Source organism: Malania oleifera, chromosome 8, assembly GCF_029873635.1.
Source record: "Malania oleifera isolate guangnan ecotype guangnan chromosome 8, ASM2987363v1, whole genome shotgun sequence".
NCBI classification, from domain to species: Eukaryota; Viridiplantae; Streptophyta; class Magnoliopsida; order Santalales; family Ximeniaceae; genus Malania; species Malania oleifera.
The window spans coordinates 85,506,518-85,531,718 of NC_080424.1; positions in this window are offsets into that span (position 1 = coordinate 85,506,518).

Here is a 25,201-nt window from a genome sequence, read left to right on the forward strand (position 1 = left end):
TTTCAGTATTCACAGCTCATTTCATCATTTCAATAGTATTTTATCAGTTCAATACTCAATCCTCTCATAAATATATATACACATCTCATTTCATGTAATTCATATGTATCGGTAAAGCATTTTCATATCTCAGAAGATATACATTCTTCAAGTAAATTCCACTTTCATCATTTTTCCCCATTTCAAATCTCATATCATTCACATTTCATAATCTCACATTCTCAGGGTAAATCATTTACCCCAGTTTTAAACATATCTCAATATAAATCATATGCCACACAAATTTTCATCTAATATTTATATCATAAATAAATTTTAGGTCAAATATCATAATTCCATTTCTCATATTTCTCAACCCATAATTTGCAGAAAAAACTGCTATAATTTATTCCCCTTATCTAGTTTACTGAGATTTCACTAAAACACCAAATTTCTATGCCCCTCGGCATTCGCAACCTAAAAACCTGCAATTCACATTTACCCCAAGTTATTCAACACAACTCCCAAAATAATTTCCTTTTAACATTCCCTAGGTTTCGTATAGTCCAAATTAGCTTATAAACTCCAAAATACACCACCTACCCTAGTTTTGGGATGGTGCCCCGGAACCTCAAACTGAAAATCTGCTCTGCGTAGGTTATAAAGAATCTTCCCAAGAACCCCATGGTGGTTCCTTATCATCAATCCGGCCTTTAACGGAGCTAGAATCAAAGGAAGATTGAAGAAGGTTCATGGGTTTGCATAAGAGAGAGGGAGAGAATTTGGTTTGATTAAAAAAAATGATGCTCTTAGTTTCCCCTTATAGCGCCCACTGTAGAGAAAATCTCGTCGCTGGTTTTCTCTAACCCTTAGAAAATCATCGCTGATTTTCTATTTAATCGGCCCGGTTTTTATGTTTACCCATTACCGCTCCATGGTAAAACCAAAATCGTCGTCGGTTTCTGTTCCTTCCAAAAAACAGTCGCCAATTTTCTCCCCTTTCAGCCAAAAACCACTTTTCTCAATTTCTTTTATTATTTTATTTTTCGAGTCTCTACAGTGCGGCCCAAAGGCTGGACTTAACCGAGGCTGGCCACCACCACGTTAAGTCAACTTCAATATATGTCTGTAGTATGATTGGCCTACCACAACTGGTTTGGACCCAGGGTGGTCAACATCTCTATTCAGGCCCAATCGATTGTCAATCTCCTACACTACCATCTCAGGTCAATGTGGTTGCACTCACTCCTTTAATACTGCAGCTATAGTACCGTGCTCTTCACATCAATCGTCTACCAGGATTCTTAATTCATATATATTTCCATTTACATTGTGTTATATAATATCAATATAACGAACTCTTCATATCCTACCAATGTTATTTTGGTATATATATAACGAATCAATGTAACAAACTCCTCATTACCTGCCAACATTATATTGCAAATTCATAACCAACAATATAATGAACTCCTCATATCTTGCCAATGTTATATTTAGGTTTCCATAAAATTCATAAAACATACAATATAACGAACTCCTCATATCCTGCCAACGTTATCTTGTGGTTTTCATAACAACAATTACCAAAATCTCATTTTCATAAGTCAGTAAACAGCCAGTCAAATCACATTTCGTATAAAACCAGCATTCTCAGTTCCAATATAAATCAAAAACCATTTTAAACACATCTTAGTATAAAATCATCATTCTCAATTTCAGTATGTATCAACAACCAGTTAAAACACATCTCGGTATAAAATCATCATTTTCAGTTTCAACACAAATCTCATATCATACTCGGCATCATCACCATCATATCATCACTGATAAAAGCATCATATTTATCTAATCCATAAAAACATCATCCTCATGCCACATAATTTTTGTCTAATAAATTATAATATTATATCAACTCAGGAAAATATAGATTTTTCTAAAATATCATTTCCCATATGCATGTATATTTAGAAAAACATATATTTAATATTTCTGAAAATTTCCTAACATAACCTATTCCCCTTACCCGTTTACTGAGAACGTGCCTGCAAGTACCCTAAACCGAAGCCTGTGGCGTTCACACAATTTCATGTATTCACATGCCTAAGTTTAATTAGCTCAACCCCGAACTTATACTTATTTAACATTCCTAGGCCCACATACTTCATTAACCAATTAAATCTTATAAAAATCACATAATTAACCCCCTTACCTCAGCTTTGGAGTGGTGCCTAGGATCCTCAAAACACAAAACTGCTCCAATTAAATTGACGAGGATTGACCCTAGAACCCCGTAGTGGTCTCCGATCATCAATTTGGGCAAGATTTGGGGAAGAAAATGAAAAGAGAGAGAGAGAGAGAGAGAGAGAGAGAGAGAGAGAGAGAGAGAGAGAGAGAGAGAAGTCACAGCCTTGGAGAGAGGGAGAGAGAGAGAGAGAGAGAGAGAGAAATTTTAATTTCTAATAAAAATAAGCTGTAGGACTCTTATATAGGGGCTACTGCCAGACGAAATCATAGATGGTTTAGCCTTTTTAACCAAACCATTTTTACCGTTTCACCCTTACTTGGCCGCATTAACACAAAACCATCGACGATTTTCTGCGCCCCCCACTAAACCGTCGACGGTTTGGTCTATACCAAACCATTTTCCTCCTTTTTCTTTATTTCCTTATTATTTCAATTTTTTGGGTCTCTACATCCATGCCTTAAGACACACTCAAGGATTCCACAATCCATTATGCGTCTCCTTCACCAGCAAAGAAGCCTTTACAAATGGGAACAAATCCCTATTGCTCACCAAGAGCCGCAAGGTTCACCAAGAACCTTCATTCATGAACCAATCCCTTTCGCTTACCAAGAGACACAAGGTTCACCAATAATCCTTGCAATTTGGTTCACCAAGAACCTTCACACTTTGGTTCACCAAGAACCCCTTTACAATTTGAGGATGAAAATAATTTACAACAACAATGCTCCTTGAATAAGCTGATAATAAATACAATCAAAGCTCACACAAATCTCCCCAAATAATGATTCATAACTAGAATAAAAAGCAAACAATATGTTGAGCACAAAGATAATGAACTAAAATGAAGTGTGCTTGGTTGTAACAACCCAGAAAATTAAACAGAGCCTCATCAACGAACACAGGGAATTCGTCGATGAGAATACATGAGGGTCTCATCGACGAAGACACATCTCGTCAATGAGAATATACCAAGAAGAGGTTTTTGGCCGTCTGAAATTTGTCGAGGAGGGTTCAGGTTTGTCAAAGAAATTCTTCAGGGACTCGTCAACGAGGTGACATGTCTTGTCAACGAATCCGGATCTATAAATAGTTGAAACCCGGATTTTGTGGCAGAAGTTTGGCGTAGGAAAGTTCCTTCTCTCTCTAAAACATCCCTCTTCCCTTATCTCTTCGATCCTAGCTCTGTTTCTCACTGGATCGACGATCTGAGGCCACCACAACGCTCCTAGGAAAGTTCTCTACAAGTTTGCTAGAGAGGATCGTTGTTGGGGCTGGCTTAAATTTCATCCCAATCCCAGGGTAAGGCATTTTATTCAGTATTTGTCTTTCCCATATTTATAAGAAATGTAGAATACGAAGAAATACTGATATTTTGTTCTGGGGGATGTTGTTTTCAGGGTTTTGAGTGGGGAATCCTGTGGATATAGGCTCAGAGTACAGCAGGGACTTTTCAGAAATTAGGTAAGGGAAATATGCTATGCTAGGGTATTTTTAGAATGTTTAAAGCAGATTATATATAAATATTTACAAGCATGATTATCAGTATATTTTTCCAGAATATCATGAGTATTATTATTTCAGTAAAATTACAGATATGAAGCGTGAGATTTTGATTGATCAAATGTGTGGCATGAATTTATTACAGTATAGTATATTGATTATACAATTTTACAGATATCTAGATATACAGTTTATTAGCGAAAAATGAGACTTATAGTATTTCTTGGAATAACATGATTTCTAAACCATAACACACTCAGACAAATATTACAGACAAATATTACAGATATTACAAATAGATATTAAATATATTTCAGACATATATTATAGATATTTTAGTCATATATTCCAGATATTACAGATCAGATTTATAGTGTTATGGTTGTTTTCAAATCATGTTAAAACAATAAAATAAATACATTTAAATATATATTATTACACAGTATCAGATATGTGACGTCCTTCTTAATTTTCACATTTTTTTTAATACAATAAAACTAATGTCATATATCCAATAGATCATAATCCACCTGGACTCGTGGGTACCATGGATACATTAAAACACCTCACGGAAGCCTATGTAGCAAGAAACATAAATCATAAACACCTCATTATACCATACATCACAATACTAGAGTTACTACAATCACTGTATATATATGTACACAATACACAACCCAAAAGATATCTAAGGTCATCCCATAAAATACATCTGACCCTATCAAAACACTTACCCTTCTAGAAGGGCAGACCAACAGTACTAGATTAGCGGGGCTTTACCCGCTCTACTATTAGGGGCTCCTGAAATGTTTATAAAATTTGGGGTGAGACATATCTCAGTAAGGGAAATAAACTAATACTAGTGTGTGGCAACATGAGTATTCAGTATTATATATATACCATACAGAACATATTCAGTAAACTGTTATGTCAAATTTAGGAAAACATATATATCATCAAAACATGGTAGAACATACTGCATTTTCATAAACATATATCATATCATATAATAATAATACAAAAACATCCCTAGTAGGTTAGCTGGTTGTTGTCATGTATAACCCCCACATGACTAGTTTGTATGGCCCGAAGGCGAGACCTGACAATGGTTGGCCGACCACTGCCAAGTCAAAAGTACAGTCTGTAAGTCTGATGGGTCTGCCAGACCTAGTCTGTACACCAGGGGCGCTCACACACTTCTTAAAAACCACATCGACCATCCAATCTCACACCACTCCGTATAGCAGCGTTAACACAAATATCATGATCATGATGACCATGGACACATAGCAACGGTATCGTGCAAGTGCTAGCCTAGACCACGCCAACCAAGTTCTGATAACATATAACATATAATGAAACTGTGATATATGGAAATTTCATATCATTAATTATCAAATCAATCATATCATTTGCATATATACGTATATCATGAAAATCATTGGCCTGTACGCCAGTATTTCACATTTTATCATAGATCGGCCTATACGCAGGCAAATCATATCCATAGCAAAGCCGGTACGCTGAAAAATCATTTCCATAGCTTGACCCGTACATCGGAAAATCATACACATAGCACAGCCCGTACGCTGGCAAATCATTTCCATAGCTCAGCCCGTACGCTGGCAAATCATACACATAGCTCGGCCTGTACGCCAGCAAACATATATAGAAATCTCGGCCCGTACGCCGATTTTTTCATTATAAAAGTTCGTATCATAATCACATTCCCAGAAAATAGTATTTCATAACAATTTCTACTCATGCCACACTATATTGGTTTTTCATATATTTAACATACCATCATTTTCAACAGTACTTTCTCAAATATAAAATCATATATAAATACATTTGTTTCCCCAAAATCAAATGCTATAATAATATATATACTTTTCATAAAATACTAGCTTAGTTTATCCGCTTACCTGTGTCATGAAAAGCCCCTAAATCAAACACTCCTGCACCCGCAGGGTTCCCTATTCAACACCCTGAAAACAACATTCCCCAGAACTAAAGTTCAGTATTTCTACGCGTACAACACTTTCTGCAACTGTCAAATAGGAAAATACTGAGTAGAAAGTCTTACCTTGGATTTGGGATGGTTTCCACCTCAGCCCCACTGATGATCCGCTCCGGCAGATTTGTTGAGAACTTTCCTAGGAGCGTCATGGTGGCTTCAGATCGTCAAACTAGAGGAAATTCGGCCCAAAAACTTAAAGAGAATGAGGAGAAACTAAAGGATGAGAGAGAGAGAGAGAGAGAGAGAGAGAGAGAGAGAGAGAGAAAGAAGTTTTGCGCAGGAAAATGATTGAAAAATCATGTTTTACCCTATTTATACTACGGGATTCGTCAACGAGCCACGTCACCTCATCGACGAGTCCTATAGAAAGTTAGTTGACATACTTCAACCCTCGTCGATGAATTTTGGCTTCCAAAAATCCTCTTTCGGTATCTTCTCATCGACGAGATGGGACTTCGTCGATGAGATCCTGAAGAACCCTCATCGACGAAACCCCTGTGTTCGTTGACGAGGCCTAGAAAATTTCTCAGAATTATCCTATCCAAATCCAATGTCATCGATGAAGTCGACTGCTCCTTCTGTTCCTGTTTCCATTTCCCTTTCCTTTTATTATTTAAATACCATTATTCTTTGGGTCATTACAAGATCCCTATGGAAATTACAGACAGAGATATACAGCAGAGCATGATACCGTTGCTATTACAGACATGTGCAACCACATAACTTAGATAGTATATGGATTCCACCTAACTGTGTGAGGAAAGATTGCAGTCTCCCCAGCATGCTGGGTTGAGGTAGCCGGTTAGACGAGATAGAGTTGGAGATTGCCCATAGAGATTGCAATAGGCCAGATTGATACAGATTAGCGGATGTTAGAGATATAGATTGACTTACCTAGTAGGCCAACCAAAGTAAGTTCAGCCTACGGGCTGCACAACCCTGTCATGAGGGGATATATCATGACATACAAATCCCAAGCTATAGCAGAAGTTCTTATGTACAGATATATCACACAGCAGCAGTTATATTATTATATTAGCAGTATATACAGATAGCAAGCTCAAATACAAGTCATATTTTAAACTATATTACATGTGCTTTATACAGTATATCAGCTTACTCATTTCACAATATCAATATTATTTCAATATGTTAAATGCGTAACTCAGCCGCCACACACTAGTAATATCATATTTCCACTTACTAAGTGTTGTCTCATCCTAGTGACTTACTATTTTTCAGGAGATCCAACTAAGCAAGCAGATCAAGCTCGCGGGTAGAGGTTGTCTTGGGCTACCTTGCTGAGAGGTAGCTGTATTTTTTATGCCAGTGGGTTGGGGTAGATCCCAGGTTTTTGATGTGTCCCTGCATATTTTGTGCTATAAATATATTTCGGAATACTATAGCTTTCTGGTATTGTGTACATGACAGTTCACAGTTTCATGTATACCGTTACTTAGGGGTGCATGACATACAGAGTTTCCTTAATGCTCCTTTGAGCCTAGGATATTTTTAGTAGTATACCAGACAGATGATATATATGTTATGTGTGTATAGATAGAAAAAAAAAATGTGATATAAGTAGCAAGTCGTTACAGTATGGTATCAGAGTCAGGTTGCTAGGTTCTGTAGACTCTAGAATGCAGCAGACACAATACCAAAATATAGGAAAAAAAATTTAAGGTTTTGTTCTGTGGTTTAGATAAGGGGCTTTCGTGATGGTTTTCGTGTTTTTCCTAAAGTGACGATTTTAGGAAAGCCATAGTAAACTATTGATGAATCGTGTGTCTGAGTTGCAAGATTGGATTTTGGGTCAGGAACAAGGGAGATTGTTAATAGAGAGTTTGGAATTTTAGTTGAATGGAATAAATTAGATCTGTGTGGGAAGTGGGATTCTGAAACAGTGTTTTATGTATTTTTAGGACGGATCTAGGGAGCAGTAGTACAAATGTTGGAGGTGATAGACCAAGACCCTCCAGTGTGGAAGGTGGAGATACAGATGCAATATTGCACAGCATCACCCAGCAGGTGATGGCTGAGATGGCTAGGAGTGGAGGAGAGCATGGTAGTACGATCGAGCAGTTTATGCGGATGAAGCCTCCCTCTTTTGCTAGAGGACCTAACTCGATTGTAGCTGAAACCTGAGCTCAAGATGTTAAGGAGATTTTGGCTATCTTGTCATGTACATATGAGCAGAAGGTATCATTTGTGACGTTTACACTAATAGGAGAGGCAAATCGCTGGTGGAGATCAATGCGTTTGATTGAGGAACAAAGGCTAGATCCAGTGCCAATATCGTGGAGTACATTCAAGGAATTATTCTTCGAGCAATATTTCCTTGCTATCGTTCGGAGCGGGAAGGCAGTAGAATTCCTGCATTTGGCTCAAGGGTTGATGATAGTGACACAGTATGCTGCACGATTTATTGAGTTATATCGTTTCACCTCACATTTGGCACCAGACGAAGAGAAAAAGGCAAGGAAGTTTGAGGAAGGCTTGAAGCAGATTTTATTTGAGCAAGTTATTGGCTTTCAGGATCAGAAGTTTGCAGAGGTGGTGGATAGAGCTGCTATTATTGAGAGAGGTATGCAGAGGAGTGCTACAGCTCTGAGTCAGAGGAAGAGGTCTACACCTCAGGATTTTCAGGCGAGCTCCAGCTGAGGGCTATGGAGAGGAGATTGATATAGAGGTGGTCAGGGACAGATGATGGGCCATGGTGGATCTCAGAGTGGACGGGCTGTTCCCACCTATTCTAGATGTGGTCGTAGACGTCTAGGTGAATGTAGAATGGGAGAGGACATATGCTACCGTTGTGGGAGACCGGGCACAGATCTTGGTCGTGTCAGGGATTGCCAGCTCAGGCACCAGCTCCTAGACCATATAGGGGGGTTATCAGGCACCCCATAGAGGCCAGTAGAGGAACACTGCACCAGCGAGAGTATACACATTGACTCTGGGAGACGCCGATGCAGTTGGAGACATAGTTACAGGTACCCTTACTACTTTTTCATATAAAGTTGTTGTTTTATTTGATATAGGTGCCACCCACTCTTTTATTTCATCGGTGTATGCTAAATTAACAGGGTATGAGGCACAGTTGCTGGATGTTGGGTTGGCTGTAGCTACGCCGATTGGATCGGTGGTGAGATGTAGGAGGATACTCAGGGGTTTTCCAATGATTATTCAAGGAAAGATGTTGCCAGCTGATTTGGTGATATTAGATATGTAGGGGTTTGATATAATCCTGGGTATAGACTGGTTGGCAGTTAATCATGCTAGTATTGACTGCCATTTGAAAGAAGTGATTTTCATACCTCTAGCGAGCAAAAATACAGATTTCTTGGTTCGCGGGTACGTTCTTCGCCATAGCTTGCGTCAGCCATTCAGGTGAAGAAATTGATTCAAGCAAGCTGCTAAGGATTTATTGCCTATATTAAGGAGTTTCCAAAATAAGAACTGAAACAAGCTGATATACCTATGGTCAGAGATTTTTCATACATATTTCCATAAGAATTACCTAGTCTTCCACCAGACCGTAAAGTTTAATTTACGGTGGATCTTCTACTGGGGTTTGCACCAGTATCTAAAGCACCTTACCGAATGGCTCCAGCTGAGTTAAAAGAACTAAAAGATCAATTGCGGGAATTGCTGGATAAAGGGTTTATCAGGCCTAGCGTGTCGCCTTGGGGAGCACTAGTTCTATTTGTGAAGAAGAAAGATGGGACCATGAGGATGTGTATAGATTACAGTGAGATAAACAAACTAACAATTAAAAATAAATATCCTCTTCCTAGAATCGATGACTTGTTTGATTAGCTCCAGGGGACCCAGGTCTACTCAAAAATTGACCTACGGTCAGGTTATCATCAAGTGAGAGTGAGGGCAGAAGACATTTCAAAGACTGCATTTCGAACGAGATATGGGCATTACAAATTCTTAGTGATGCCATTTGGGTTGACTAACATACCAGCGGTATTTATGGATTTAATGAATCATGTGTTCCGTCAGTGTTTGGACCAGCTTGTGATTGTATTTATTGAAGATATACTAGTCTATTCGAGGAGTTTTGAGGAGCACAAGCATCATTTGAGGCTGTATTGCAAACATTGAGAGAGAGAGAAAGCTACACGTAAAGTTCAAGAAATGTGAATTCTGGCTGATGCAGGTTTCTTTTCTCGGTCGTGTGATCTCCAGGGTAGGTGTATCAATGGATCCGAGCAAGATAAAGGCAGTGGTAAATTAGGTAAGGCCAGGGAATGTTCTAGAAGTCAGGAGTTTTCTAGGATTAGCAGGCTATTACCAACGTTTTGTTGATGGTTTCTCCAATTTATTTGGTCCGTTGACGCGACTCACAAGGAAAAATGTAAGGTTCGAATGGACTAATGATCGGGTGCAGAGTTTGTAGGAATTGAAGCAGAGGTTTGTTACTGCCCCAGTATTGGCTATCCCTTCAGCCTACGAGCTGCACAACCCTGTCATGAGGGGATATATCATAACATACAAATCCCAGGATATAGTAGAAGTTTTTATGTACAGATATATCACACAGCAGTAGTTATATTATTGTATTAGCAGTATATACAGATAGCAAGCTCAAATACACAGTCATATTTTAATCTATATTACATGTGCTTTATACAGTAATCAGCTTACTCATTTCACAATATCAATATTATTTCAATATGTTAAATGCGTAACTCAGCCGCCACACACTAGTAATAGCATATTTCCACTTACTGAGTGTTGTGTCATCCTAGTGACTTACTATTTTTCAGGAGATCCAGTTAGGCGAGCAGATCAGGCTCGCGGGTAGAGGTTGTCTTGGGCTGCCTTGCTGAGAGGGTAGGTGTATTTTTTATGCCAGTGGGTTGGGGTAGATCCCAAGTTTTTGATGTTGTCACTGCGTATTTTGTGTTATAAATATATTTCAGAATACTATAGCTTTCTGGTATTGTGTATATGACAATTCACAGTGTCATGTATACCACTGCTTAGGGGTGCATGACATATAAAGTTTCCTCAGTGCTCCTTTGAGCCTAGGATATTTTCAGTAGTATACCAGACAGATGATATATATGTTATGTGTGTATAGATAGAAAAAAAAAAAAGTGATATAAGTAGCAGGTCGTTACATTGGTAATAATGTATAATGACTAAAATCAATTATTTAAACAAGTCTTTAGACTTGCATTTATAGGCAAAATGGAATACTAGTTGTTTTATTGCCATTGGGCATGTAAAATAATTGTTTTCTTTGAAAACTAGTCATTTATAGTCGTTGGGGACTCAATCTTGACGCAAATCGTCGACTATTTGACCCAATTAGTCGACTGTTTGGCCCTAATTAGTCGACTGATTACCCCAATTAGTCGACTGTTTCATCTAGGCCACATTTTTCCTAAAATCGTCGACTAATTACCCCAAATCAGAAAATGTCTTCAACACGAAAGTTGTGAGATTTTTTCTTAAATTTCCATTGATACCAATATCACTCTTTTTGGATTTTTCTAGGAAAAGTTATGCTCCAAGGTGTTTATGAAATTTAAAAGGTGCATAATTGAGGTTTTAAACGCAATTAGGACCAATTTTGTAAAAGATTATAACACTAATATAATTTAAAATTTGTCCTTATAAAAATATACTTGATTTTCTTGAATCTCTAGGTACATAAAAATAGTTTTGACTCAACTAGGACCAAGTATATTAAAGTTCACAATACTAAGACCACTTAACACTTGTCCCATTTTAATCAAAGTTGAGTATAGGATATTTTCATATAAGTCGTGATTTTTCCTTTGAAAAATCTTTAGTATGAACCAATGAAAAACTTATTTTTCATTTAAGTGATATCCTATATACTCTTATAAACTAATATGCACATGCATTTGCTCAACTCTTGCTCAGTAATCATGCGTGAAACAAAACCGTAGGAGTTACAAGAGTTCCTACCTCAAACACTCCCCATTACATATGATTCTACATTAGCTTCCTTGGATGTGCTTGAGTTCTTCCGAGTGAGTGTCCTTTTGATCTTTCCTACTCGAACGTCTACTTGGTTCTTTCTTTGCCTTTGATCCAGTACCTTTATGTATTTGTCACTTGTACATGTACTTAAAGTGATATGCAAAGATAGGATACACTTGGAACAACAAATAGGTTAATATCATTAAAAATATATTACATATGATTATGTAGCCACTAAGACTAACAAAGTTTCATGGTGGCCATGTTATGACAAGTTTCACAATAATGATAATATCTTTACAAGCACATCTGTTTTAAATGTGATCACCAGTGTCCCTATGTAGATTGAACAATAACTTTTGGTTTGCAAATGGCTCCTTTCAATCCATGTAATATGCATAAACTATTTATCTCTTTAATTCATTTGTCAAACTTTTAAACTCTCCAACCATTGTCTCTTTATTCCTAACCTATCAATCTTTTATTCAAGTACTTCGCTTGATTTCAAATGATTTAGCTTATGGTAGGGTCAATAAAAAAATATTTAAAACTGAACTGATTTGAAAATTTGATACATGATGAACCAAATTTTATTAATTGATGTGTTCAGTTTGTTTTAGTTCATTTTTTTTTTTTTCGACAAATTTCAGTCATTGGTTCATTTCGACTTTTAATGTTCATGAAGTAATGATTACCCAAATTAAAATTATATATATATTTTTCTATAGTATATGGTATATATCATTATATGGCAATATATATTACTAAAGATACAAAATATCACTTGCAACTATTTTTGAGTGGTTGTTGTATATAAATAAAGTACGACTGCACATTCTAAATCAAAACCCAAGCAAAATTTTAATTTTTTTTTTTAAGATTGTAATGTTGTGAGAATTAGTTCGGATTGAATAAATAAACTGAATTGCCAGCCAACCATACTATCGGTTGATCAATAAGTTTGGATTGGTTTCAATTTACAAAAATGCTAAACTCATTTAGTTTGATTCAATTTTCAACTTTTTTAGATTCAATTTTCAACACTTTTATGTGGGTTATCAAATCATGAATACCCCTAACTCATTAAAATATAAGCACTTAGTTAGTTAGCTTTAACCTATCGGTTGATCAATAAGTTTGGATTGGTTTCAATTTACAAAAATGCTAAACTCATTTAGTTTGATTCAATTTTCAACTTTTTTAGATTCAATTTTCAACACTTTTATGTGGGTTATCAAATCATGAACACCCCTAACTCATTAAAATATAAGCACTTAGCTAGTTAGCTTTAACCTAATTTTCAATTTACAAAAATGCTAAACTCATTTAGTTTGACTCTAAATATTACACTTCTTCATAACATCATTCTCGTTTTGGAATATATATATATATATATATATATTTTTTAATTCTCTCAGTATTCTCGTACTCTTTGTTTACCATATCAATATGTTATGATAATTCCTTAATCATTTTATGTTTCTAAATATTTACTTTATACTTTAATTATGCGTAATACTTCTTATGATCTATTTATAAATACATTTTCATTTTACACATTTTAAAATTTTTTGGTACTATATTTCACCCTTCTCAAATTGTTATGTTTATTTAGAAATACAATAAGGAATTTCAATATTATATATAATAATGTTTAGGTGATACATTGTAACATTTCTACTTGGAACGATCACCTAAATCTTCTTTTATAAATTATTCAATATACTCAATATTGGTGTCGTCATCTTTTCTTTCACTATTCATTATCTAATAATTTTTTTAATATTGTGTGTCAATATTAAGTCTTTTAAAAACTTTTAAATTATATGATACTCGTTTGTTTTTTTATAGTGTTTCGTGCAAGTTAATGATAACTCCGTGATTATTTTAAAATATATATATATAATCTATCATATGTTTATACCAATGCTATAAAATAATATGAAAATGGGGAAACATATATAAAGACACAAAATATATGGAATGAGAAATGATTATTTGCTATGTATAGAATATGTGAGTTTATATTAGACCTAAAATTTCTTGTTACTCTCTTGCTTTTGACAAGATTTGTATAATGAAAAATGATTGACAAAGTTTCTTTTAATAATTTAATAATTATTTTCAAAAAGTCTATACAACATAAATTATCGTACATCACAAGATATTATCTAGTTTTTAACAAATTATAAGATTTTATATTGCTTATTATTTTTTTGAATAGAGAGCTATTTAAAAAAATAAAATAAAAAAACATAGTAATGTCGTTGGATATTTCACTCATAAGAGTTGTTTCACATAAAATAAAATAAAATAAAGAACTAATGATCAAACTTTTGTATCAAGTTGGTGCTCAATTATGCATAGAAAATTTGCTCATAAAGAGTCATCTCTAATGGTTTATAACTTTAACGAACAATATTATAAAGTCTAGATGTAAAAATTTTCTTGATGTGCAATGAGTGTCCAAGGAATGTCTCAAGTAGTTTCAATAACATTAAATATATTTTTTTCAAAATTATGAATAAGTCAATAGAATGTTATATGCATGTCGGATACTGAATAATAAAGATTGACTGCATTATGAAATTATTCAGTGATAGATTTAGAAATCATGATTAAGAGGCGCAAAGTAAATGTATAAAAAGCTTGTTGAGAATGTTTTAATATGTTTGCATGTGAACTTTTAAGAACTTTAAAAGTCATGATGGAATGAATAAAGGTATTCAAATCAATTAAAAACTCATCAATTTTTTTGCCCTTTTCACTATAGGCAGACTGAAATTCTCCCATAATCCCATTAAGTTGAGTTTATATAGGTCAATGGTCCCAACAATTCACAGGTGGGTAGGGAATTCAAGGAGAATTGTGATATATAGATCAGTTAAAGTTTGATGAATTTGCATGTATTTTCAATTGACAATAACTGTAGAAGTCATTGGGTTTTGGTATGTTACATTGTAAACCAAATTTTGAGCTCTATGATTGCAATATCCACTCCAAATTTTCACTTTTGCATATATCTTCCAATTTTTTCACCCTATATGTCCCTTAAAATAAGGGCATGTACTAACAAAATATTTTTTGTTGTTTGTTTGCTTTTAACTTGCAATTATATAGTTATATAGCCTTATTTTATACATATTTTAAATGGATTGATGTTTTTATTATCATAGTTATACATATTTTCATTTTAGTATTTATAATATATTTACTAATATACCATATTGTTCTTAAAAAATATATTTTATATACATAGGTGAACGTATCATATAAAAGAATTATAATTGACTTAAAAAATGTAACAAATTAGGTATTGAGTCATTATGTAGCAATCTACGTAAACATATTGGGAATATTATAATATGCATGTAAATATAATGTTTTGAAATTCATCTGTAAAAATAAAAAGTGTTATGGGGTATGCACTAATGGTGACCAAATGAGGTATTTTTATCATAAATATTATTTTTTAAGAGATAATATATTTTTTTTTAACAAAACATTTAACATGTCTATATTAAATGTAGAGCTTTGTAGGTATTTAGCTTTTACAAGATGCACATCTTTTGCATGTATGAATTTCTTTTTATATCTTAAACTGGCCATGGGCACACACTATGTGCGTGCTCTAGGGATGTGCATAATTCGGTGAAAACCAAATTAACCGACCAAATTCGGTTGGTTTGGTTCGACTAATTTTTAATTTGGTTCAGTTTGGTTTTATATTTTGGTAAAATCGGTTATTCGATTTTTGATTTGGTTATGGAGAAATTACATTTCGGTTAACCGATTTAACCAAATTATATAGTTAATTAATAATTAAATATAAACTATATAATTTATAATTAGGGTTCCATAGTCCATTACTCCACTCCACACTCGGCAATCAGCACTCCACTGAATTCACTTCATAGATTCCGCGATTCCAAACTTCCCATTCCACATTTTGCCTTTGGGAATTAGGGTTCCCAAGTTCCCAACTTCCCATTCGACCAACAACGACTTCCCAACCATCCAGTGAGGAGCGATCAACGTCCATCACTACACCAACTCTTTAAGAATCGAGACTTCAAGCCTCCAGAGTCAAGGCCCTCCACCCCCTAGCGTCGAGCCATCCTGATCCAGCTTTAGCGAGCCTGTAAAGACCTAGTGAATTATATCAATTAAATAATAAAGGAGAGGAAAGAAAAGAAATTTTAAAAGCAAGAATTCAACAGGGTCTCATCGACGAATGCAACGCAGTCATCAATGAACAGACTTTTTGGGCTTATCGACGTGGACATGGGTCTCGTTGACGAGAACTTACTGAGAGACTATTTCCCAAGGCTTGAATTTCGTCGACGAGGGGTAAGCGTTCGTCAACGAAACTCCTTCTTGGACTCGTCGACGAGGTGACGTGACTCGTCGACGAGGCCACATGGACAGGCACTCTACAAAAGGCCAAGAACTCTTTTCTGTGAGAGGAACATGCAGAATTGCTCTCTCTCTCTCTCTCTCTCTCTCTCTCTCTCTCTCTCTAACTTCATCTCCTTCCCCTTCTCCTTCTCTCTAGAAATTCGGCCTCTTTTCATGTCGGTTCGATGATCTAAAGCCGCCACGCTACTCTTGGGAAAATTCTCTTCATATCTACTGGAGTAGATCGTTGGTTGGGCCAACTTGGGCACCATCCAAAAATTTGGGTAAGTTAATTATTTTAAGTTTTATAAGGTATTTGGTATTTCTGGACTGGGGAGGTGTAGTAGATGAAATAATACTGAAGTTTTACTAGGGTAAAATGTGAATTTCAGGGTGTTAAGTTGGGAACACCACAGGTGCAGATTTAATTAAATTTGTGGGCTTCTCAGTAGCCAAGTAAGGGGATAAATTAAGTTAGTTTATTTTTATGAAAATTTATTATTTTAAAACAGCATGTATTTACAATAATTATGTATGTTATATCAAAATATTTGGAAATACTGCTGTTGAACAGGAAAACAGTTTTAAAATATTTAATCAGAAATATATTCAACTTAGGCATTCAGTTTTAATACTATTTAAAACGGTGTTGCATGAGTATCATTTTATGAATATTAGGTTATGTTAGATTTTTAGTAAAAGCATGTTTACAACAATTTTTCATTAAAACCATAAATAATATAGGAAATTACAATTTCAGAATTTTGATAAACAGTACGAATATCAGTTCAGTATTTATTTATTAAAACCATAAATAATACAAGGTCGTGATTGATAGCCGCCAAGGCCGTAATTATGTATGTTATTCGGTGCAAGGCCGTGATTATGTCTGATATGTCAAAATTTAAAAAATGTTATCAATTTTGTTTCATATTAAGTCAATATATGTAAACATACTATATGTTATTAGAACCCAGATGGTTTAGTTTAGATTAGTATTCAAGGCTCGGTACCATAACTATTCAGTTTAGTTCAGATTAGTGCTACCACACTTGCCAGTAGAAAATATGGTAGATGGATAGTCGATGTGACTTCAGTGTAGTGTTGTAGACGTCCCTTTGGTAGTCTGGAGCAAGGTGGGGCGGGCCCATCATACTTACAGACATATTTGACTTGGCAGTGGTCGACCAACCATTGTCAAGTCTCGCCTTCGGGCTGCCAACCCAGTAATGGGGAGTACTAATATTTCAGTACTATCAGTTATAATAGATGATTTTATAATAACTTAAATTTGATATGATTTAGCATAATCATGATTATGTATGTTTTATCCAGTATTATATCACCAGTTTTTATCCAAACATGTGTTACGTATTGTTTATCTATTATAGTACGAATATACTCATACCGCCACACAACTGATATTAGTTTATTTCCCTTAATGAGAGGTGTCTCACCCCAACTTACAAAATATTTCAGGGAATCCAATAGACAAGTGGACCGAGCTCTGCGTCGGTAGAGGCAGTTCATACTACCCTAATAGGAGGGTGAGTTACTGAATTAGGGTGAGAAGGTTTTTGGATTATGATCCTAGTTTTTCCTTTTGGCCTTTTGGAGGATTGTATATTTATATTTACAAAAATTTTATGAATTGTATTGAAACTCCGGTACTGTTTGTTGTGAATGTAATCTATGTTTTCTACTATTTAGGTGTCCATTGTGTATATCAGGTACATCCCCGGCACCTACGGATTCGGCTTGATTTTGCTATATTGGTATCAGAGTTATTATTAAGAATGATATTTATGTATGTGAGAAAAAAAATTATGGTAAAATAGGCAGGTCATTATAGTTTGGTATGAGAGCCTAGGTTGCTAGGCTCTGTAGACTTTAGAATGCAGCGGAAACAATACCAGAGTGTAGGGCAAAGGAATTTGAGGTTTTGTTTTGTAGTTTTGATGCAGGACTTCCATGATGGTTTATGTGTCTTTCCTGGGGTGACGATTTCAAGAAAGTCATCGCAAACTATTGTGAGTTGGGTGTTTAGGTTGTAGGATTGAACCTTGAATTAAGAATAGAGAAGATAAATTAATTAAGGATATGATATACTAGTTAGATGAAATGTGTTGGACATGTTATGGTAATAGGGTTCTAAAGCAAAAATTATTGTTTTTATAGGATGGACCCTGAAGGTGGTAGCTCACATGCCGATAGTGAGGGTGTTGGGCCCTTAGGTGCAGTTGGTGGCGACTCAGACGCAGTATTACATAGTATGTCTCAGCAATTCATGGTTGAAATTGTAATGACCCAAAGAATAATGGTATTTAAATAATAATTAAGAGAGTGGGAAAATGGAAACAGGAAAAAAAATGGGGGCACAGCAAGCTTCGTTGACAACGTTGTATTATGAGCTTGTCGACGAAGGTGTGTTTCGTCGACGAGAAGATACCGAGACGATTTTTGGGCCTTTGAATTTCATCGATGAAGGTGAGAGTTCATCAACGAATTGCCTCTTAACCTCATCGACGAGGTGACGTGGCTTGTCAATGAAGCCTATGTTACAAATAGTGTAAACCTCATATTTTACGCAGAAAAATCGGCAGAAATATCTCTCTCTCCTCCCTATGGTTTCTCTCTCCTCTCTCTTTGACATCGGCTCCGTCGTTTGCCAAATCGACGAATTGAGGCCAGCACGACGCTCCTGGGAAAGTTATCACCAAATCCGCCGGAGCAGATCATTGGTGGGACTGAGTTGAGATTCATCCTGAGTCGAGGTAAGGCTTTTTATGTAAAATTTGGTCTTCCCATAGTTATAGGAAATATTATTCATGGAAAAATATTGAAGTTTAGTTCTAGGAGTTGTTGAATTCAGGGTGTTGAACGGGGAACCCTGCGGGTGCAGGACAAGTGGATTTTTTAGGGGGTTTCTTCTCAGTGTCAGGTAAGGGAATAAACTAAAGCAATTAATTTCCATGCAAATTATATTATTATTGTTTATTAGAAAATTTATTTTCAGGAAGCATGTATAATATATATGAAGAGATTGGTAATAATGCATGTTTGGGAAAATACTACTATTATGTTGAAATGTGTATATATATTAGTATGATATGCCAGGAAATATGATTTTTAGAATGGAAAGTACTGTTTATTCAGCATTGTGTGGCATGAATATTATTTTACCTGAAAAGTATTATGTTATGGAAATTTTACGAATAAAGCATGTTTTTATAGATTATGAGATAATGCAGTACATTATGGTTTCAAAATACACGATAAATGAATTATTTATTCAGAACGATATTTATGAAATGTTCGATACAAGGTCGTGATTGATAGCCGGTGCAAGGCCGTGTATGATATATGATTTTGGCGCAAGGTTGTATGTATGATTTTGGCGCAAGGCTGCAGATATGAAAGTAAACAGCACAAGGTCGTATGTTTTATGTTATTACAGAACATGCTATGTATCTATTTATGTTAAACTGTATATTATCATGTATTATGTATTATCAGGGCCCAGATGGTAGTTCAGTTCAGTTATAGGAGCACGGTACTGTTGCTATAAAAATCAAATATTATGATCAGACTTGTGCTAATCGCCCGACAAGGGGGTAAGAGTTGGATAGTCGATGTGGCTTTCAGTGTAGAGTTGTAGACGTCCACCTAGTAGTCCGGACCAGGGTGTGGCGGGCCCATCGTACTTACAAACATTTTTGACTCGATAGTGGTCAGCTAGCCATTGTCGGGTCCCACTTTCGAGCTGCACAATCCGTCATAAGGGGTAATACATGACATTAGCTAGCTATACATCCTGGGTAAATTTTTAGTATTATCAGTTATATCAGACATTTCATGATCTGTATGAATTATTAGAAATTATGAAAGTATATGATTATTCCAATATGATATGATGAATGTCTTCCAGCATTTGAAATGGACTATATATGTATTATAGCATAAAATATTCATGTTGCCACACAACTGTATTTAGTTTATTTTTCCTTACTGAGGAATGTCTAACCCCCGAACTTGATAAATTTTTAAGAAACCAAGAAAGACCGGTGGATCGTGGCCGCCGTTGAGTTAGTGTGATACTACCCTACTAGGAGGGTAAGTTTGAACTAAGATCAGGAGATTTTGATGTGGGATCCTATAGATACTTTTTTTTTTTTTTTTTTGCAGATTGTATATAAACACCGTGTTTTTGGATTATAGTTGACTCTAAAACTATGTATTCTATGGTTATAAGAATGTGATTTACATTTACTGCTGCTTAGGTTTCTGTTGTGAATGTCAAGTGTGTCATTACCCACGGGTTCGAGTTGACCTTATTATTAAATATGCTTTATTATATGATAAGATAAGCAGGTCATTACAAAAATTTCCAGAAGGTCCAGGGAACAGGGAGGTCTGTCTGCAGGCCACAAATGTACAATTAAGAAGTTTATAAAGATGAATCCTCCGACTTTCTCGAGAAGAATTGATCCTGTAATCACTGAGAACTGGATGCAGGATATTGAAAAGGTGTTGGCAGTGCTGCAGTGTACAGAGGAGCAAAGGGTTCTATTTTCCACGTATAAACTGACAGGAGAGGACGAGAGATAGTGGATGATAGTGAAACTCCTAGAGCAGTAAAGGTCAATGCTTATAGAGATGACATGGGACTGATTCAAAGAAATATTTTTCGATAGATACTTTCCAGCCTTGTCCAGAGAAACCAAGGTAGAGGAGTTCTTGAATCTGAAACAAAAACAACAGACAGTGCAACAGTACATAACGAGGTTCATTGAATTATCTCGCTTCACCCCGTACATTATCACGGACGAAATGAAGAAAGCAAGATAGTTTGAAAGAGGCCTAAGGCAAGAATTATATAAGCACGGGGCAATACTGAAACTGCAGGACTTTGCCGAGCTGGTAGACAGAGCATCTGTGGAAGAAGCCAAAGAGCGGATGGATGCTGAGGAAAAAAAATAGAAAAAGAGATTCACTCCTTTAGGTTTCCAATAGGTATCCAGTTAGGGTTTGTGGAAGAAGAGTGGCTACTATAAGGATCGAAAGCAGGAATCGGGGAGCCGTGGGATTCAATGTACACAGTCATACCCAGCCTATCAGCTTTGTGGAAAGAAACAACCAGGAGAGTGTCGTGCCGGGTGAGGCATCTACTATCGATGCAGGGAGCCAAGTGATGCTGAGACAGCTAACGATGTGGTGACAGGTATGATTAAAATGCTTTCATTTAAAGTTCTTGTATTGTTTAATTCAAGAGCCACACACTTGTTCGTGTCTATGAGGTATATTAGATTATGTGGGGCAGAAGCACAATTGTTAGACACCGAACTGTTAGTAACTACACCGAAAGGGTCAGTAGTGAGGTGTAGTAGAGTGCTTTGAGGTTGTCCAGTTGATATTCAAGAGAAAGTTTTGTCAGCTAACTTGATAGTGTTGGATATGCATGAGTTCAATGTAATATTTGGTATGGACTGGCTGGCAGCTAACTATACTAGTATAGACTGTCATTTGAAAAAGTGATATTCAGACCTCCGGGAGGATCAGAATTCAAGTTCATGGGGTCGCAAGTGCAATCTCCGCCTCAGTTAGTATCAACCATACAGGCAAGAAGATTACTCCTAGACGGTTGTCAGGGGTTCGTGACCTTTGTAAAGAAAATATCAAAAAATGAATTAAAGCTTGCTAATACACCAATGGTGAATAAGCTTTCATATATCTTCCCAGACGAACTACCCGAGTTGCCTCCTGATCGCGAGGTAGATTTCTCTATTGATCTACTTCCGAGGATGGCACCGATTTCTAAAACTCCTTACAGAATGGCTTCAGCAGAGTTGGGAGTGTCGCGACGTCCCGGGAGCGCGTGTGCCCCGGGCGGCGAGATTTAAAATCAATTTAATATTTTCATGAAAAAACATGGATATCGGAGTCGCCACTAACCTTTAGTGCGGTTAGAACACATGATTACTACCCCGTTAGGGGTAGAATCGGTCTACATTACCAGAGTTGGGGCCGGGAGTTCGGTTACACGAGGGGAAGGTACGAGCACCCCCTACGCGCCCGTTCTTACGAACGGTACCTAATTAATTTGAAATTATCCCTAAGTTAATCTAATAATTATTTAAATTACTCCTTTTATGAATTTATAAATACATGTAAAAAAATAAATAAATAAATAAATATATATATATACATGTATATGTTCCCTCATAGCTTAGGGTACGTGATGCCCGAAGGCTCATACCCCCGCAATAAAATCATAGGGATTAAAAATCAAAAATACTTTATAAAATACGCTCCCAAATTTTAGAAATTTTACGGGTTTTCCTAAGTATGAAAATACTAGTTTGGGAGGTTTTGGATAATAAATATAATAATTTAAACATAATAAATTAATAAATAAATAAATGAAATAATAATAAACTAGAGTATTAGGATACCATAATATGTACTAATCAATGTATATAATAGAAGCTAAAACATCTAACATCCCAATAATAATAGAATATAAACATATAATATAGACTAAGATAAGGAGCATACCATAATATTAAAATACTACACGTGTGTTATAAACAAAAATACTTAAACATACCATAATAAACATAAACACGATGTTAACAATAATAAATATCCACAAATATAATACGTAATAAATTACTATAATGCTATATATACTAAACATACCATATAATAGCATGATACCAAAACACCAAAAATATTTCCTAAAATATTAAACTTACCATAATAATTAACATACTAAAGTATCATAATAATAATAAATATATAGTATTACTCAAGATGCTATGTTAAAAATTACCTAAAATACTAAATTATATGCACGATGTTACTTATAAATCCTAAGTTATTAAATACCTAATATTACTAACATTCTAGAATATTAAAAACACACACAACTATAGTTCTAAAATACCACATATACTGCAACTAATTTACTAAAAATTCTAACATGACCAAAATTATAAAATACTAATGATATAATATAAAGTTAACACACAATATAAGTATGACTAAAATATCTTACACATAAGAACCACAACAAGATGTCAATCCAAACCCTAAGAATACATATTAAGATAATACAAATTTTACAATATAAATGCCATCATGATAAAATCTTATAACATAAACCTTATCTCAATAAATACAACGAATAACGAACACACCCTAAAAATACATTTTAAACATTAAATTATATGCCCCATCAATATAACCCTTACCATGCGAATATTCTATGCATTATCACACTAAATATAATAGTAACTTACCTAATATATACTAAAATGTCAAACTCGACCTAATAATCGATACCCTTGTATGTGAATATGTCAAAGTTCTAAAATACTGATACTAAATGTGTTAAAATACTAATATGAGTATGCATATATTAAATATAACAACAATAACAAAAGCGAAAGAAAACCCATATATGTTAGATATTAAAATATATATACGACATGTTATACAACAACAATAATAATAATAATAAATAAAAACTATACATGTTAAATGATAATACCATATGATAATAATAGCCCCATAAACAATGATAAAATATATACACAAAATTAACAAAACAAAAACTAACCAGTATAATATAATAACCCTGCAATATGTATATGACAGCAGAAATAATATAGAATGTAAATCTATATACATAATAATAATACAGCTACTCCCCTGATAATCACATGAAAATTTTACCTTGGAGAGCACTGTGACTACAACCGTGAGGAACTGATGGCCGGAGATCTTGGGGGTTGCGTTCGGAGGAATCTGGAAGGGGAGGTCACCGGAGTGCTGGGCTACTGTGGTGCTAGCTCGTGGCTTTCCTGGCTAGTCGTGAAGGTTGATGGTGGCGGCGAGGGCGACGGCGTGGCGACTGGTGGTTGCTGTTCCAAGGGGCGTTGCAGAAGGTCTCTGGCTAGTGGCTGTGCTAGGCCTAGTAGGTGGCCGGAGTGTTGCAGCGGTTGGAGGTCCTCGGCTGCAGCTGTGATGGAGCTGTGGTGCTCAGCTATAGAGGGATGGCTGGAGGGTGGTCGCAGCTCTCGGCTATGCTGGTTTTGTTGGAGCAGTAGCGGAGACAGCCGGGATGATGCAGAGGGGGTTGCGGCTGCTGTGATGGAAGCGGATGGAGTTGGAAGGCTTGCGGGGAGGCGGCTGTTGAGTGAGGTTGGTCGTGGGGCACCCTCGGAATCAGAGAGAGGGCAGGTGGGCTGGAGCTCTGGAGGTTGGGAAGCAGAAGAAGAAGAAGAAGCAGGGATTTTTTTTATTTCTCCGGCTATGGCTGTGGCGGTGCAGCGCCGGGTGTCTCCTCTACTGCGCTGTGCGCCCCCCCCCTTTTATAAAATTTCAACCCTAAAAATTCCTTCTTCTCCTTTCCTTTTTCATTTTTATTCCCTTCATATTTTATGGTAATAATATATATAATAGTAATTCCTTCTTCTCCTTCCCTTTTTCATTTTTATTCCCTTCATATTTTATGGTAATAATATATATAATAGTAATGACAAAAATAACTAATAATAATAATAATAATACAGAAAATAATAATAATAATAATAATAATAATAAGATAAATAAATAATAGTAATAATAATAATGATAATAAAGATACTAAAAATAATAGTGACAACAAAATAATAACAATAATAATAATAATAATAATAATAATAATAATAATAATAATAAGATAAATAAATAATAGTAATAATAATAATGATTATAAAGATACTAAAAATAATAGTGACAACAAAATAATAACAATAATAATAATAATAATAATAATAATAACCGAAATAAATAATAACAATAATAATAGTAATAACAAAGATAAATAAATAAATAAAACAATAATAATAATAGTAATAATAAAGGTAAACATACTAATAATAATAATAATTAAAAATAATGTCAATAACAATGAAAATAATAAATAATAATAATAATAATAATAAACAATATAAATAGAAATAAAAATAAAAGTAATAATAATAATACTAATGAAAAATAATAATAATGAATAAGATAATAGTAAAAATAGTAAAAAAAAAAAATAT